Source organism: Nomascus leucogenys, chromosome 9 (assembly GCF_006542625.1).
Source record: "Nomascus leucogenys isolate Asia chromosome 9, Asia_NLE_v1, whole genome shotgun sequence".
In the NCBI taxonomy this organism is placed as follows: Eukaryota; Metazoa; Chordata; class Mammalia; order Primates; family Hylobatidae; genus Nomascus; species Nomascus leucogenys.
The window spans coordinates 70,676,104-70,695,720 of NC_044389.1; positions in this window are offsets into that span (position 1 = coordinate 70,676,104).

Here is a 19,617-nt window from a genome sequence, read left to right on the forward strand (position 1 = left end):
GAGTTAGAAGAATCCAACATAACTGAAATATGAAATCTAAAAACTAGTATATCTAACAATTTATAAGTCTGAACCTAAAAATCTATTAAGACATTTTTGAGGTAGGAATTTACTCTATGTTACTGCCACCTAAGGAGCTGCCAAGAATTCTCACAAATAATCAAAAGAATCAATCTTTCCAGTCCGTCTAATTCTCCAGAGCTTATTGAGATTCTGCAAAGGAAAAAAATCACTCTGGCTGCCTATGGAAATGCAAATTCATGGGACCCTTCCTGCCCTTTCCATTAATGGGCAGCCCAGGTGATTCTTAAGTAGATGACCCTGAGAATCAAACTTTGAAATTTCAAATTGCTGCTCTTCCCTTAGCTAATGACCTATATTAAATTACATTTACTACAGGGAAGGCAGAGTTGCCTTTTGCTCAGGTGTGTCAGCCAGCGGTTAGTTTTTTGTCTTGAAATGCAAACGCTTTATAGCACTTTTTTTCAAGTATGTGTGGCACCCATTCCCAATCCCTGATGCTAGGAAGGAGATGAATTTCTATTCAATCAATTTTTAAAGGATATTCTGAAAGAAATGGAGCCTTACTCCTGAAAGGAAATATGAAGGGGATTGATAGAGTTGTTCTCTATTTTATTTTGCACCTACAATTTAATTACAACTGCCTTTAAGAAGTGACTTCTTAGTCTGATAAATGCAATAACATCTTGATGACTGAGAAGGTGACTCAATAAATTACTGAAAAGCTATCACATTACTTTGCAAACAGACAAAATAGTCAAACAAAAATCAAATTATTACCCTGAGATTTCTTCATGGGTGTGTTTGATAGTTATATTGGTGTTTCTCTTCTTAATTTTAACTGATGGTCTGTGCTAAATTAGAAAAATTAAATATTATATAGACATTTCTTGAATAATAGGGGTTTTCATTAGGCAGTTTGGTTTTAAAATGTTCAAATTTTCCTAAGAAAGCATTTGGTTATACACCAAGCTTGTTTAACCTGTGGCTTGCAGGCTGTATGTGACCCAGGACAGCTTAGAATGTGGCTCAACACAAATTCATAAACTTTCTTAAAACATTATGAGATTTTTTTCGTGATTTTTTTTTTTTTTAGCTCATCAGCTATCATTAGTGTTAGTGTTAGTGTGTTTTATGTGTGGCCCAAGACAACTCTTCTTTCAGTGTGACCCAGGGAAGCTAAAAGATTGGACACCTCTGTTATACACAGTTGTGATCAGAATTAAGCACCACTCAAGAATGAAATGAAAGTTGTTTTGCATATGACAGGAAATATTTTATTTTACACCAAGTGGATATCCTAGAAAAAAAATGGATAAATTACTAGAAAAATGCCATCTACCAAGATTTAATCATGAAATAAAAAGTCCGAACAAACCTATAACCAGTAAGGAGACTGAATCAGTAATCAAAAACCTCCCAGAAAAGAAAAAACAAGGACCTAATGGTTTAATCTCTTATTATTCTTATTCTTATTCTCTGAGCCCAAAATTAACCTGATAGCAAAGCCAGATCAATCTGCTGTGAGAAAAGAATACTATGAGGTTCAATATCCGTGATAAATATTGATGCATTCTCAATAAAATTCTAGTAGAGTTCAAATGTACATTAAAAGGATTATACACCATGACTAAGTGGGTTTTATCTCTAAGAGGCAAGGATTATTCAACCTATAAAAACCCATCAGTGTAATAAACCACATTAACAGAAGAAAGGATAAAAATTACATAATGATCTCAATTGGCACAAAAAGCATTTGAAAAAATTTTAATGCCTTTTTATTATAAAAACACTCAACAAACTAGAAATAGAAATAAATTACCTCAACAAAATAAAGGCCATATATGAAAAGCCCACAGCTAACATCATACTCAGTAATGAAAAACTGAAAGCTTTTCCTATAAGATCAGGAGCAAGGCAAGAATGTCCACTCTCTCCATTTCTATTCAACATAGTACTGGAAGTCCTAGCAATTAGGCAAAAACAATTAGGAAAGAAAAAGAAATACAAGGTATCTAAATTGAAAAGGAAGAAATAAAATTATCTGTTTGCAGGTGACATTGTTACTGGAAAAGGATCCCGATCCAGAACCCAGAAAAGGGTTCTTGGACCTTGCACAAGAAAGAATTTGGGGAGAGTTCAAAGAGTAAAGTGAAAGTAAGTTTATTAAAAACCTAAAGAAACAAAAGAATGGCTACTCCATAGGCAGAGCAGCAATATGGGTTGCTTGATTGGGTATATTTATAGTTATTTCTTGATTATATGCTAAACAAGGGGTGGATTATTCGTGAGTTTTCTGGGAAAGGTACAGAGATTTCTCAGAACTGAAGGTCCTCCTCTTTCAGTCATTGCCATGGCATTTGTGAACTGTCATGGGGCTGGTGGGAGTGTCTTTTAAAATGCTAATGCATTATAATCGGCATATAATGAGCAGTGAGGATGATTAGAGGTCACTTTCATCATCATCTTTGTTTTGGTGGGTTTTGGCCAGCTTCTTTACCTCATCTGTTTTATCAGCAAGGTCTTTGTAACTTGTATCTTGTGCTGACCTCCTATCTCATCCTGTGACTAAGAATGTTCAACCTCCTGGGAATGCAGCCCAGTAGGTCTCAGCCTTATTTTACCCAACCCCTATTCAAGATGGAGTCACTGTAGTTCAAACGCCTCTGACCGTATTGGTAGAGACCTGTAAGAACTCCACAAAAAAAGCTGTTTAAGCTAATAAATGAATTCAGCAAAGTTGCAAGATACAAAATCAACATACAAAAATCAGTTGCATTTCTATACATTAACAATGAACAATCTTAAAAGATAATTAAGAAAAAAATTTCATTTATTATAGCATCAAAAATATATAATACTTGGGAATAAACTTACGCAAGGAAGTGAAAGACTTATACCCTAAAAACTACATAGCATTGCTGAAAGAAATTAAAGAAGACACAAATCAATGAAAAACCATCCTATTTTCACAGATTGAAAGACTTAATATTATTAAAATATGCAAACTATGTAAAGTAATCTACAGATTCAATGCCATCCCTATGAAATTTCAATGGAATTTTTTTAAATAAAAAATCCTCAAATTCATATGAAATCTCAAAAGAAGCCATATAGTCAAAACAATCCTAAGAGAAATGAGAAAAACAGAAGCCTCACACTTCCTGATTACAAAACATATTACAAAGCTACTGCAATCAAAACAATATGGTATTGATGTAAAGACAGACATACAGACCAGCGGACCAGAATAGAGTCCAGAGATACATTTTCATGGGGATTGAACCATTTTACGTCACCACTAACAGTGCACAGGGGTTCCATTTTCTCCACATTCTTGCCAGCACTTGTTATTTTCTGTTTTTTGTTTTTTTTTTAATAGCAGCTATGCTAATAGGTATAAAGTGATATGTCACTGTGGCTTTGACATGCGTTTTCTAAATAATTAGTGACATTGAACACCTTTTCGTATGCTTATTGGGCATTTGAATATCTTCTATGGAGAAATATATATTTAAGTCCTTTGCCAATTTTTTAAGTTGGGTTATTTTTGTTGTTGTTAAGTTACAAGTGTTCTTTATATATTCTTAATATTGACTCCTTCCCAGATATATGATTTGCAAATATTTTCTCCCATTCCATAAATTGCCTTTTCACTCTGTTGATTGTTTTCTTTGCTGTGCAGAAGCTTTTTAGTTTGATGTAGTTCCGTTTGTCTATTTTTGCTTTCGTTGCCTGTGCTTTTGGTGTCATAGCCAATAAATCATTGCCAAATTCAGCTTTGTAAAGATTCTTCCCTATTATTGTAGGAGTTTTAAAGTTTCAGATCTTTAGCCCCTTTTTGAGTTCATTTTAAAATATGGTATAAGGTAAGAGTCCAACTTTATTCTTTTGTACATGGATATTCAGTTTTCTCAATACCATTTGTTGAAGAAAATATTCTTTCCCCATTTTATAGTCTTAGTCTTTCTTAGAAAGAAAAAGACTCACACCATTTAGAATGGCAATCATTAAAAAGATCACTTGACCCGTGGGTATAGAGTCAGTTTTGCAAAATGAAAAGTTCAAGAAATCTGCCAAAACAATGAGGTATAGTTAGCATTACTATGCTGTACACTTAAAAATGATTGAGATGGTAAATTTTATGGTTTTTACCACATTAAAAAAATGAAATAAAATATTGCCAGCACCACAGAAGTCCCTTGAAACTATCTTAATCAATTACTTACACCATCCTCAAAGGTGATTATTGTATCTCACATTATAATTTAATTTTGCCTGTTCTTGACATTTATATTAAAGGAAATTAATATTATGCTTTGAGATATATCCATGTTGTAGCATGTAGCTGTAGTTTATTCTTCCTATTGCTGCATGGTATTCCATTCTACTGTTGATGCCTATTTTAGTTATTTCCACTCTAGGTCTATTATAAATAATGCTGCTTTAAACATTCTTGTATATTTCTCTTGTTTCACATGTGCACATATTTCTATTAAGTACATACCAATGAGCAGAATAGCTAAAAATGGCATAAATAGGGTGACCATCTAACTTGCTTTCTCCAGCAATAGCACCTCTCCATGCCAATTATCCCAGCATTTTAGTAAGTTTAGCCCTTTGTCCTTGTCCTTACCTCCCTCCCTCCCTCCCACTTTCCTCCCTCCCTCCCTCCCTCCTTCCTTGACTTTATTCTTGTGCTCTTTACATTCTAGTTGAAGTCCCTTTTTTTCTCATTGAAACATCTCTGTCACTCAATTTTTTATACCTTAAGTCTTCTTAATGACATAATTCATACTATAAGCAAATAGACTACAAACTACAGCAGTGCAGGCTGCCCTGGCAGTAATGAGGCATCGATCAGACTCCTTTAGAAATTATCTGGGTCTGGACAGAAGACATTTGCAATAGGCTTAAAAATGTTTCAACGTTTCTACCAGAATAGTCAGAAATAATACATGGTTTGATGAGAGAAATAAAAACTTGGCAGACACATACTTGAAAGAAAGAAAAAGACTCACACCAGTTAGAATGGCAATCATTAAAAAGTCGGGAAACAACAGATGCTGGAGCAGATGTGGAGAAATAAGAACACTTTTACACTGTTGGGAGTGTAAATTAGTTCAACCATTGTGGAAGACAGTGTGGCAATTTCTCAAGGTTCTAGAACTAGAAATACCATTTGACCCAGCAATCCTATTACTGGGTATATACCCAAAGGATTTTAAATCATTCTACCATAAAGATACATGCACACATATGTTTACTGTGGCACTGTTCACAATAGCAAAGACTTGGAACCAACCCAAATGTCCATCAATAAGGGACTGGATAAATAAAATGTGGCACATACACACCACGGACTACTATGCAGCCATAAAAAAGAATGAGTTCATGTCCTTTGAAGGGACATGGATGAAGCTGGAAACCATCATTCTCAGCAAAGTAACACTAGAACGGAAAACCAAACACTGCATGTTCTCACTCATAAGTGGGAGTTGAACAATGAGAACACATGGACACAGGGAGGGGAACATCACTCACCAGGGCCTGTTGGGGGGTAGGGGGCTAAGGGAGGGATAGCATTAGGGGAAATACCTAATGTAGATGACAGGTTGATGGGTGCAGCAAACCACCATGGCACATGTATATCTATAACAAACCTGCACATTCTGCACATGTACCCCAGAACTTAAAGTATAATTTAAAAAAAAAAAAGAAAGAAAAAGACTTTCACACAAAACTGAATAAATGACACACAAGAACAAAATTCAGAAGACACCAATACAAACATACTCCCTCTTCCTTCTCTACACATAATTCATTATTAAATTTATCTTTGTAGTGAGATTGTTCTGCCAATGTGATCTCTATCACTAAAGATTTAATTCCGTGTTTACTCAACTTTGGTCCAGGAAATGCATGTTCTATGAGATATTAATAGGATTCTCATAAAAGTATTTTCTATTCTAATCAATTGGGGTAGCTTTGCGTAGTACATCTGCCTCCTTCACAAGAAACATATTAAAGGCTCTAGGAATTCCTAGAACAGTAAAGAGATATTAACCAAATATTTAACAAAGTTATTTTGGCTGCTAAATCATGGAACATCTTCTTAATATCTTACTGAATTGTTCAACAGCTTGTGTTCCTTTTTGGGAAATGGTAATTTAGTATCAGAGAACAATTCATTTCTAAATCCAGCAATAGGCTAGGAAGATAGAAGGCTCCCCATTATTTTTCCAGGAATTTTGTCTCACGTAAGTTAAGGTGTGCTCACTGCCTACTAGTATTTCATCTCCCATAGCACTTTACTTTTCTCCTGCACCTTTTAAATTTACTTTTTAAAATTGACAGAGTACATTGCATGTTTTTATCATGTACAACATGATGGTTTGAAGTACATATGCATTGTGGAATGGCTAAATCTAGCTAATTAACAAGACGCATTACCTAACATTATCATTTTTGTGTTAAGAGCACATAACGTCCACTGTCTTTACATTTTTTTCAAGAATACATTATATCATCATTAACTACAGTCATCTTGTCATAAAATAGTTCTCTTAACATTTATTCTTCCTATCCAACTATCATTATGTATCCTTTGACCAACTTCTCCCCATCTCTCCTCCCCGTCAACCATCCCACCGGTAACCACTGTTACCACTGCTCTCTACTTCTACGAGATCAGCTTCTCTAGATTCCACATATCAGTGAGATCATGAATATCAGTGAGATCATGAGATACATGTTTTTCTGTGTCTGGCTGATTTCATTTAACATAATATCCTTTCGGTTCACCCATGATGGTTGCAAATGGCATTTTTCCTTTTTACGGCTGATTATTTCATTGTGTATATATACCACATTTTCTTTATCCATTCATTCATTGATAGACACTTAGATTGATTACATGTCTTTCCCACAACATTTTTAGGCTTGGGAAATCAGATGAGGAACAGACTCTGGTTTATGGATATCAGAAGTCACGGGTGCTGATTCTGACACTAATAACTGTAACCTCTGAACTCCTGTTACCTTATATATGGGATGGACCTAATCCTTGCTTTTTAATTTAGTATCAACAAATATTAAAAGCTAGTCCTCCAGAAATTTTTCTTCTAAAGAAATAGTGGGGCCAGGTGCAGTGGTTCATGCCAGTAATCTCAGCATTTTGGGAAGCCGAGGTGGGAGAATCACTTGAGCCCAGGAGTTTAAGACCAGCCTGGACAACACAGGGAAACCCTGCCTCTACAAACACACACACACACACACACACACACACACACACACACACAAAATTAGCTGGGCATGGTGGTGCACACCTGTAGTCCCAGCTACTTGGGAGGCTGAGGCAGAAGCATCACCTGACCCCAGGGAGGTCAAGGCTGCAGTAAGCCATGATCACACCACTGCACTCCAGACTCCAACCTGGGCAACAGAATGAGACCCTGTGAAAAAAAGCAAGAAAGCAAGAAAGAAAACAAGAAAGCCAGAAAGAATGCAAGAAAGCAAGGGGGGGGCGGAGAGAGAGAGAGAGAGAAGGAAAAGAGAGAAAAGAAAGAGAGAAAGAAACAGAAAGAATGAACGAAAGAGAAAGAAAGAAGAAAGAAAGAAAGAAAGAAAGAAAGAAAGAAAGAAAGAGAAAGAAAGAAAGAAAGAGGAAAGAGAGAGAGGGAGGGAGGGAGGGAGGGAGAGAAAGGGAGGGAGGAAGGGAGGAAGGAAGGAAGGAAGGAAGGAAGGAAGGAAGGAAAAAAGAAAGACATGATTGATAGATGATTAAAAGTATAAAAATGGACAAGAAAATATCAGCAAGTGTTAATTGCTGGTTATTAAGTCCTGTGAGAAGAGTTAATATAGGATAATGTGACGGTGTTTAGATGACTGCTTTTCACTGAATAGCTAGGGAAAGACTCTGAGGAAGTGATATTTCCATTGAAATTTGAAGTACAGGCAGGAAGATCTCAGGGATGAGCACCTCAAGAGAAAGAGCCACTGGGGATCTTAATGCAACTTTGTGCAACAGGGTTGAAGGAGAGTGGGGAGAGATTGGCTTGGAGAGGGAGGCAGACACCAGGTCAAGTATGGCCTTGCAAACCATACTCTTTGGGTTTTTTTTCAATTACAATCACAAGGCACTAAAACATTTTAAGCATGAAAGTGACATCACATATCCATCTATGCCATTGAGTGGTTGTAAAGAACAAACTAAGAATGTGCATTAATCAAAATTCCAGTGTGACATACTCAGGCCAGGTAATTTGAGGAGAATTATTTAAAGAGACTATTATGGGCAGGTTTTATGGAACAAACCAGAGATAGTTCATTACCCACTGGCTACTAATAGAGGGGAACCCATTACCCCTTAACCCTGAAGGGGCAAGATAGTTTAGTGGCTATCTAAACCCCGAGGAAGTTGTTAGGTGGCGAATTCCAGCGGAAAAGGTCTGTAGACTTGAGGGAATGGGCATGGCCAACCTGCAGCTCTGTGAAAAGCAGGAGCCACAACTTCACTCTCTTCTGCTTCCCATTGGGCAAACCCAATCAGGAGCCAGAGGCAAAGTCCATTGATCAAGATCCACACAGACAATGATAGATGAGGGTGGAGGATGGATCTGGTAGAACAGCAGAAAGGATCCAGCATAGTCTTGCTTCTTGACATCCACTCTCATCCTTTGCCTAGGTGACAACTTTGTGTTCCCAACCAGTTACCATATCTTCAAGGCCAGATCACTTGCAACCTAAAAATGTTAGCCATCAGCAGTGCTCTTCATAAAAGAAGTGGGAGGAAACATGGGGTCAAGAAACAATGATCAGAGGACATAGCTGTTAAAATCTCTGCTTCTGTAACTGGTCAGTATGTCTAAGTTGTTAACCACAGCATCTTTCTTCCAATGCCCATTTCATGTTTCCTTATTCTATTAAAGTATCTTGGTTGAATGGGTTTTTAAACTGATCGCCTGAGTCAAACTTTAGTCCTACAGGAGCTGAGCCATTTGGTGGTCCTATCTTTACTACACTGCCACAATTTTCTATTGCCAAGGGCCGTGGGGTAATAAAGTCCTAAGTAGCCACAAACCCCACTGGGGTTCCGTAAATAATCCTCCTCATCCCCATTGCATATTTGCTTCTCCTTGGTAATCAGGATCAATCACCCAGCCAGTACATGCAATAAGCTCTTCTCTGTCTTTGCTTCATCAGCCTGAAATGGCCAGTGGGCAATCTCAGCTTCTAATTCAATGGAACTATTATTGTATCCCCTTACAGATTCATTTCTCCTTCTGGTACTATAAACCCACAGAATCCAAGATTGCATGGATGGGAAGAAAACATTCCCCAAAACAAATATTTGGTATAATAAAGTCCATTCTCACCTCCGGCCCTTGAATCTTAGACATATGGTTTCCCATTCTTGGGAAACCACTTGTTTAATGAATATACTGCATCATATAAATAACACCTTGTCCTCACAAGATTTGTCTCCATATGGTGCCATAAATGAGTCTACATATGCCATTCCACAGGAGACTTACCTGAATATCATGAATGGTGTCATATTTCAGGTACATATTGCTATAGGCAGATTGAATACTCAGTGACGGCATAGACAAATCAGTCATGGTGAAACTGAGCCCATATTGGTGAGACCATGCATAGCCTCCATTCCTGCCACCATGTTCATTTTGTATACCTCCATTGACCAATCATATAAATGGCTAGGAAAATAGGCAGACTGACATCCCTAAGAGAGATCATCTTATCCATTTAATTATTCAAAGCACTCATTCACCACTTGGATACCCTCTAATGGGCATTTACATGGGACACAAATATCTTCCCACTCTGTGCCCATGCTGAGAGGCCCATTACAGACATCTCCCCAGACCTTGTCACACTCTTCTTATTTTGTTCTTTCCAGTTCCTTAACCACTGGCTAATTCACCCTTTGAGCTATCTCCCCTTCCACATTAAATAGACACCCAAAAGACTGCCCAAAATTCTGCCTCCTGAGAACATTGTCTTTCCTCACTATATTTCAGTGCCACCCATGTGGGGCTGTAATGCAGTGGCTATCCATTTCTGTTAGAGGTCCATATGCCATCCATCCATAAGCCAGGCCCATTCTTTCTTCTCCTGCAGCTGGTCATAGAGAATTCCCTCAATGAATTGGAGCTGTTGTCCAAGGGAAAAGGAAGACAGTAGTAAGAGCAGCTACCGTGGGAGTCTGAGCCACTCACTCACGCAGTTTATTTGTGCCTCCTGACCCTTCTTGGCCCTGTCTTATATATAACATTTTCATTTTACACTGGAATGATATGTGCATGTCTAAATTTATGATGCATATTTTCTTATTTTCAAAAGTCAGGTGTTCAGTCTTTGACTCACCCAGCAGCAAACTAAAAGGTGTTTTTTCAGTCAAGAATAGTTGTCAGAAGAGGCCAAGTCTTATTCCAAACACCTGAGAGTCTGACTCTGTGAGCCTGCCAGAAGGTCTCTATAACATCTCTGTCTGAAACTAATGTTTAGTGCCTTGAGTCTAATAGGTCATAAGAGTGAAGCAGCCTAGACTTGCTGAAGAGCCTTTTGTTGCTTTTCTTGGTGTGACCCTACTCAAAACTGGCAGCCTTACAGATTTTCCAGCAAATATTAGGAGCAGCATCCCCATATGTGGTATATGAAGCCTCCCAAATCCAAAGATGCTTACAAAATGCTGTGCCTCCTTCCTTGCAGTGAACCAGGCAAGATGCAGAAACTGATATCTCACTTTAGTAGGGATACCCCAAAGTACCCAAACAAGATGACTGGATACCTAATAACTTTGCCTATGTGACAGGTCCTTGCAATTGAATTGGCACCCTCTAGCCTTCACGAGTCTTACTTAAGGCATATAGGTTCTTGATAGTTCCTGCTCATACAGTCCAATTGGCATAATTTCATAAAAGTAATGGACTAGCATAAGGTTCTGTTCCCTCCAAACCACATTATAAGAGAAATGGGTGAGTTGATGTAGATAGCCCTTAGGGAAGTCAGTAAAGTATCCTGTTATCTCTGCAACTTGAAAACAAACTGCTTCTTATTAACTTAGCTGATAGAGATATCAAAAAGCATTTGCTAGATCAGTAACTACATACTAGCCAAGGGCTATGTTTTATTTTGCTGTTTCAGTGAAGATACCACATCAACTGCAAGTGGCATTACCATCTTATATCTATGGTAATCTACAGTCATTGACAAATGGTCCCCCCAAAATAATATATTAATAAAATTTTCCCCACTGTTATATGGACTCATTAGCCAAGGAATGAGAAGGTCGTTTGGTCAAATGAAAATAACACCTGGCTAATTTTTTCTGAATGCTGGGCACTCTTGCTCAGAGAAGTGTTAATAACTTGTGGATTTCAGGGTTAGAGTGGGAATAAAGTAGTGTCCTATTAGTGGTTGGTGGGGTATTTGAGGCTTTGAGGTCAAAAGGAGATCTGGTCTTGCTCCAGGAGAGAGTTGGATTCCCTGAGTTTAATAGGATGTTTAGGTAGCAGTTTCCATAAAAAGCAGAGTTCTGTGTCCTGTCCAGGGAAACACCCTTGGAAATTGCCAAAATTCTGAGTGGAGTGGCAATATGGATGTGAAATAAATCACTAAGCACCCTCAGCTCACGCAGGGAAGGTCCTGATGGCTGAGCTCAGCACAGAGTTGCCAGTGCAAAAGAACTTGAACAATTCACATTTTAGTGGTGAGCAGGATGGACTAAAAACAGAGGCTGGCTCTTATGCAATCTCCAGAGTCCATAAAAAAATCATTGTATTTGGATATCCCATTGTCTAGACAGCCCACAGCTAAGGCAAATTACTTTATCCATCCAATAAGACCCTTAAAAGTACTTTTTTTTCTGGTGCGTATATTTACAAAGCACTTTGAAGCCTTGATATAAAAGTACCCAGAAAGCAGAAGGGTAACCATAATCTAAGAATGAGTTTAAACCTGTGGAGGATCATTCAGGAGTGCACTTTGGAGAGTGAGCCAGGAACCAGCCTTTGTTTCCCTGCATGATTCTGTCAATCTTGCTTTCATGCTTCTTTCTTTAGCCTTTTCATAATAGTCTTAACAGTCATGTCAACACATCACTTATTATATATTGTTAAAAAGGATTGCTTTTGGGAGACTGTACTGAAAGGAGAAATTGCTGCCTTTTGCAATTTCCTATTTCTATTCTTCTGGTAGAAAGTCAATAAAATCTTATTTTAACAAAAACTAAAACTAAAATGTTTCATGTAATGTTTTTACAAGGAACATTTTTTAAATCGCTCTTGCTATGAAAATAGTGCTGCTCATTCCATCAGTTCTTAATTTAAAACAGATTTCCAACACCCTTAGAGAAGTTGAGTAATTTGCCCAAGGTCTGTGGCTTTCTTCATTATTCCAGCCCCAGCGCAAGGAAAATATTCTCTGTTTGGCTCTCCCCAGTTGCATAATGGAGAAAAAACTATCAGGACAATTTTCTTCAGTATGAAGTGGGAAGCTATGTTTTATTGGATTTTTTGAAGACACTGAAGCGTTTCATCTTTTTGACAAAATCAATTGTTCCTCTCTGGTTAGCAAAATCAATGGCAACTTAATTAACTCCATGAATGTTACACTTGAAGTCTGCATGTCCACACTTGCTTCTTAGGAGTTTAAAAAAAAAAAAAAAAGTTACAAATCCCTAGGGAATTATTCTTATTTCAGATCACGGAAAACAGCACAAGCATATTTTTTAAGTGTAGAATTGTCCAAAAGAAATTCTATAAAAAGTGATTTCTATTTTTTTTGAGGCAGGGTCTTGCTCTGTTGCCCAGGCTGGAGTGCAATGATCATGGTCACTGCAGCCTCGACCTCCCAGGCTCAAGCCATCCTCCCACCTCAGCCTCCCGAGTAGCTTGGACTGCAAGCACTCACCACCGTATCTGGCTTTTTCATTTTTCGTAGGAATGGAGTCTCACTATGTTTGAGGCCGGGCTGGCCTCAAACTCCTGGGCCCAAGCAATCCTCCTGCCTCTGCCTCCCAAAATCCTGGGATTACCGGCATGAACCACTGCACCCATCCCTCCATTTTTTTAAATTGCCTTGCAAGATACTCATGGAAATACAAAAATGTTAAGGTCATGGCCACAAACTATACAAGGGCCATGTCCTCTATTAAAAAACAAAATGAAGACCAGGCATCAATGTCATTATATGGTACATTCTGGGAGAAGACTTAAAGAAAAACAAAAAGAGAGAGAGAGAGAGACTGGAAATGCTTTTTAAATGCCTCTGGAAACATTGTTTCTCTACTGTACTCCCATTTATTTTTACTTTTCCATTTGTGGCCTCATAATGATGTAACAGGATCTGGATACATCATTCACCAAAATGACAGGTGAAGGTTTTGCCATCAACATGAGCTCATGCATCAGACAGCAGAAGCTGACTACATTTCTAGATCTGTGATTTTCAAAAGGTAAAAAAATTAAAAAAGACACCCTTAAGAATATGATACTCCGGTGGTTTCTGCAGAACACAAATGGTAGAGAAACCTGAAAACTATATTCTCTGTGGTGTTTCCCAGAAAACCTAGAAGTCCAGTCTGGGATAGCTCAAAGAGGAGTTTGTTAGCACATTTACAGGTTTTGTAATGAGTCAATAGTCCAGACTTATCCTCTGGGATACCAAAACATTAGGGCTACACATAAGCAAGTCTATAGGAGATCATTTCTCCCAGGAGTCAGTAAATCAATGTCTAAATGTTTTCTTTCTTTCCTTCAGCCAAAATGTGAAGGACTTTATAGGCCCTGAATGCAAATAGAAAGATACAACTAAAATCAGCAAGATAAAAAGCATTAGTAGAGAAGCTATTGAATCTACTACTATAAAAAAAAAAACTGAGACACCTGGGGAAAGGGGAGGCTGTGGGTGCAGTGTCAGCAGACTTAAACGTTCCTGCCTGGCAGCTCTGAAGAGAGCAGTGAATCTCCCACCACAGCACTCGAGCTCTGATAAGGGACAGACTGCCTCCTCAACTGGGTCCCTGACCCCCATGCCTCCTGACTGGGAGACACCTTCCAGCAGGGGTCGACTGACATCTCATACAGGAGAGCTCCGGCTGGCATCTGGCGGGTGCCCCTCTGGGACAAAGATTCCAGAGGAAGGAGCAAACAGCAATTTTTACTGTTCTGCAGCCTCTGCTGGTGATACTCAGGCAAACTCTGGAGTGGACCTCTAGCAAACTCCAGCAGACCTGCAGAAGAAGGTCCTGACTATTGGAAGGAAAACTAACAAACAGAAAGCAATAACATCAACATCAACAAAAAGGATGCCCACACAAAAACCCCATCTGAAGGTCACCAACATCAAAGACCAAAGGTAGATAAATCCACGAAGATGAGGAAAAACCAGCGCAAAAAGCCTGAAAATTCCAAAAACCAGAATGCCTCTTCTCCTCCAAAGGATCACAACTCCTCACCAGCAAGGGAACAAAACCGGGCAGAGGATGAGTTTGACGAATTGACAGAAGTAGACTACAGAAGATGGGTAATAACAAACTCCTCTGAACTAAAGGAGAATGTTCTAACCCAATGCAAGGAAGTTAAGAAACTTGATAAAAAGTTACAGGAACTGCTAACATAACCAGTTTAGAGAAGAACATAAATGACCTGATGGAGCTGAAAAACACAGCATGAGAACATCGTGAAGCAAACACAAATATCAATAGCCAAATCGATCAAGCAGAAGAAAGGATATCAGAGATTGAATATCAACTTGATGAAATAAAGCATGAAGACAAGATTAGAGAAAAAAAGAATGACAAGGAATGAACAAAACCTCCAAGAAATATGGGACTATATCAAAAGACCAAACCTATGTTTGATTGGTGTACCTGAAAGTGATGGGGAGAATGGAACCAAGTTGGAAAATACATTTCAGGATATTACCCAGGAAAACTTCCCCAACATAGCAAGACAGGCCAACATTCAAATTCAGGAAATACGGAGAACGTTGCAAAGATACTCCCCGAGAAGAACAACCCCAAAACACAAATTCATCAGATTCACCAAGATTGAAATGAAGGAAAAATTATTAAGGGCAGCCAGAGAGAAAGGTCGGGTTACCCGCAAAGGGAAGCCCATCAGACTAACAGCAGATCTCTCTGCAGAAACCCTACAAGCCAGAAGAGAGTGGGGGCCAATATTCAACATTCTCAAAGGAAAGAATTTTTTTTTGTCAGACCAAAATTTAACTTTTTATGAGATTTCAGTTTTTCAAATACACAACTCTTACAGGTAACAAACCTGCATATTCTGCACATGTATCCCAGAACTTAAAGTATAATAAAAAATTTTAAAATTAAAAAAAAGATAAAAATAAATGTCAAATTTGGGTACAGACATTCTTTTTCTTCTTATCTCACAAATTATAAACACAATATTCCAATTTATAATTAATAAAACCTTGATTATTTTAAATGAAAAAACAGTGAAGCTGAGTAAACAAGGTGAAATATGGCCTGTTAGGGCACTTCTATCATGGCTTTAATTAAATATTGTCCTAAATGAACAGAAAAGAAATTTAATGAAGCTTAATAGTGTTAGCTATATATATAGATAAATTATACATCCATATATATACATGGAGTATGTATTTTTGGAAGGGTAACCTGAAGAAAAAAGGCATACGGAGGAAGAATGATGGTGTGCTGAATGCAGATAAGAGCTATCTCACCTGTTTGGCCTTGATGTTGGAGGGGATACTCTCCATCATCCATGCAGCTTTCACCTGGCTAACTCCTGCTTCCCATTTCGGGTTCTTTGTCTGATGTCCCCAGGTAAGGTTAGGTGTTGTGCTGTGTGCTCTGAGAGCAATGGCATGCTGGTAAATGTCTATAACTGACTCTTTGAAGGAAAAAACCTGATCTGTAGCAATTTCCATGGTGTAAATACTCACACCATGGTTTATCTCGAGCTACCAACATGATGTCATTGAGTGAAGAGTTAGGGAAATGTGTGCGGTAGCCAGCATTAAGAACAATTCCACCACACAATGACAGCCATAAAGAACCTCAGGAGCAAGATCATCAGGAAATGATGGGGCATTTATTAACTTTGTTTTTTAGTATAATTTATCTAATTTATTTTTAATATAATTTATCTAATTATAAGTTTATATAACAATTTTTAATAATGTCTGTGTTTAAAATAAGCTTGCAAATTTCCCAGAAATTCAACAGTCAGCTCCCATAAACTGGCAGATGCCACCTCTTCCTCCTATCCCTGTTCCATAGCATCCTATATTTATCTCACAATAGCGCTACCATGATTGATTTTAATTGCTTGTTTAATTGTCTTTCTTCCCTGATAGACTTTATTCTTGATGAGGGCAGAGATTCCTTATACCTTAGAATTGAGCTACCACAGTTCCTGACACATCATGTTTCAGAATTTTGTTTTATAAACAAATGAACAAAATGGATAAACAAATGTCACGGGTACCAGCCCTGGTCTCAGCACTAGCTACCAAGAGCCAGCCTTTGTGTTACTGCCAGAATGCACCAGCTGACTCTGCACTATGGATTGCATTTCAAAGAATTACTCAAACATCACCTATCAGAATTCAATGAATTAAGAAAGTGTAACATACATAAATCAAAACACCATGTTGTACATTTAAAATATATACAATTTTAAAAAGAAAGTTATAACACAACAGAATATAAGTAAAGATAGAGTTTGGATGAATACTATTCAATCCATCCATTTAAGAAAGTTTTTGAGGACCCGTCATGTTCCAGGCACTAGTGATAAAGCAGTGAACCAAGGAGAAAATTTTCTACCAACGTAGGCCTCACATCCTCGTGGTAGAGACAGGCAAAAAAATTAATTAATTAATTACTGTCTTATAAAATGCCAAGTAAGGATAAATTCTATGAGGAAACAGAGACAAAATAATGAAGACTGAGAAGTACGAAGATGATGGGGAAAGCCTTCTTGAGGAAGTAGCATCTGTGAAGACACTTGAGTGAGGTGAAGGAAACAGTCACGTGACCATCCGAGGGAATATTCCAGGCAGAACGGACCACAGAAGCACAGGTGATGTGGCACACGGAGCCCAAGCATGTTGGAGAAATAGGAAAGACATACATATGATTGGAGTGGGGTACGTTAGGGGAAGAGTGTACATGAGATGAGAGCATAACATGGGGACAGATTATGCAGTGACTTAAAGGTCAAAGAAAAGATTTGGTTTCATCTTGTGCATGTGATGCTGTCAAATTGTCGGAAAAACAGTGTACAATATTTCACCAAAGCAGAATGAGTTGAGTGTGTGTGTGTGTGTGTGTGAACTTTAATCACCACCCTGGGTGCAGTTAGCTAATATTTGTAATATTCTGAGCAGTAGTTGACACACAGGCGCATTAAGTGTTTGGAAAACTATAATCAGGAGTACACATTTCAGAGTTGCTTTTAGCAAGTGCTTCAAATTTCCCCTTCTAAGTCTTCACCAAAACTTTTTAAAAAATAGCATTAGGGATATTAGAAATAATCTTACGTTGCTGTGGTTAGTAGTATTTAATAAATATAATTGGCTAGAAAGTCTACATAAACACTCTTTTCCTTGCAGGAAAAAGGTGTAAAAATCCGGCAGGCTCAACAGTCTAACATTTACAGTACGCGGCTGTGGCTCTGAAGTTCTGTTCATCAGGCCTGCGTCTCCCCACCCCACCCCATCCCCTTCTGTCCTAAGTGCACACACATACACACACTTACATTTCATACAAGACTGTTTACCTGATCCTAGTAGATGATTGGCTCATCCTACACTGAAATATTGACAAGGCTGCCTTAAAGTGGATCTTGTGGAATGACAAAAGGACAAAGGACTGAATGAGATTGAATAAGTGCTTTTATATCTGTTTGCTAACAGTTGCTTATATGTGTGGCAGAATTCTGAACATTCCCATACGCTACCAGGGAGTGAAGCTATGGGGACGAAGACGAATGGCACTCATCCACGGCTAACTGGAGTGGTATAATGTGTGGAAAGCCTGAGGGAGTTATTGGGCAGCATGGTAACATGCCTAACTGGCATTTTAAATTCTCATTTAGAGTAACCGTTATTAATTTTTGAACATTTAAAAGTGTTCAGTAGTAATTAGCACATAAGCTTCAAACTTTTTTTTTTTTTTTGAGACAGAGTCTTGCTCTGTTGCCCAGGCTGGAGTGCAGTGGCATGATCTCAGCTCACTGGAAGCTCCGCCTCCTGGCTTCAAGCCTTTCTCCTGCCTCAGCCTCCTGAGTAGCTGGGACTACAGGCACCTGCCACCACGCCCGGCTAACTTTTTGTATTTTTAGTAGAGACAGGGTTTCAACATGTTAGCCAGGATGGTCTCGAGCTCCTGACCTCATGATCCACCCGCCTTGGCCTCCCAAAGTGCTGGGATTACAAGCGTGAGCCACCGTGCCTGGCCTCAAACTTCTTTATGAAATAGAACTGTAATAAACAATCATCCCTTTCTGAGGAGAAAACTTTGCTGAGGAACAGTAGACATGAGTAGACTGATATGTGGGTGAAATGGGTGTTCTACAGAAGGCCTGCGCTTTTGAGAACCCTAAATCCTTCCAGAACTAAAGATATTTCACATTTTAGTGTTTTTCTGTGAGCAAACTTAAGATTTGCTCAGTATGATGTTATTTACTCTGTTACTTCACACTTCACAGGGAACCTCTTTCTGTCACTAGGAAGGCTCAAGTGATAAAAGCAGAATGTTTCATGACTATTACTGCAAAACAAATAGTTATGCTAAAATATTTTTTACAATCCTGGAATCTCTGGGTCAGGAATTCAGGAAGGGCTGGGCTTGGTAGTTCTGGCTTGAGACTGCTCCCGCAGTTGCAGCCAAACAATGGCTAGAGCTGGTATAATGAGGACTGGGCGCCTGGGTGATAACCAGGCACCACCACCCCCACTCTGTCCATTTGGTTTCAGAGTTTCTGCATGGGGTCTCTCTGCATGGGCCAGCTTGGGCTTCCTTACAGTATAGCACCTCAGGGAAGATGGACTGTTTATATGGCAGCTGACTTTTTTGAAAACAAATGTGCCAAGAAAACATGATAGAAATATGTATTTTTATGACCTCATAAATCACATAGCATCACTTTCAACCAACTCTCTTGGTCACAGAAGTCACAGAGGCCCTCCGTCTTCAAGGAGAGTGGACTTCGAGTCCCCTTTGATGGGAGGGATGGCAACGTTACCCTGTAAGGAGAGCACACATGGGATGCTGCAAGATATTGTTGCAGCCATCTTTGGAAAATATAATCTGTAACACAGGACAATATGGGTATGCTGCACACAGACTTGACATCAGTGCCATCATCTTAGTCCGTTTGGACTGCTATAACACAATCCCATAGACGGGGTGGCATGAACAACAGAGACTTATTTCTCACAGTCTGGTGGCTGGGAAGTCCAGGATCCAGGTGCCAGCATGGTTGGGTTCTGCTGAGGGCTCTCCTCCTGGTTCACAGATAGCCATCTTCTTGCCTTGTCCTGACTTGGTGAAGAGGAAAGAGAAGGTAAGCT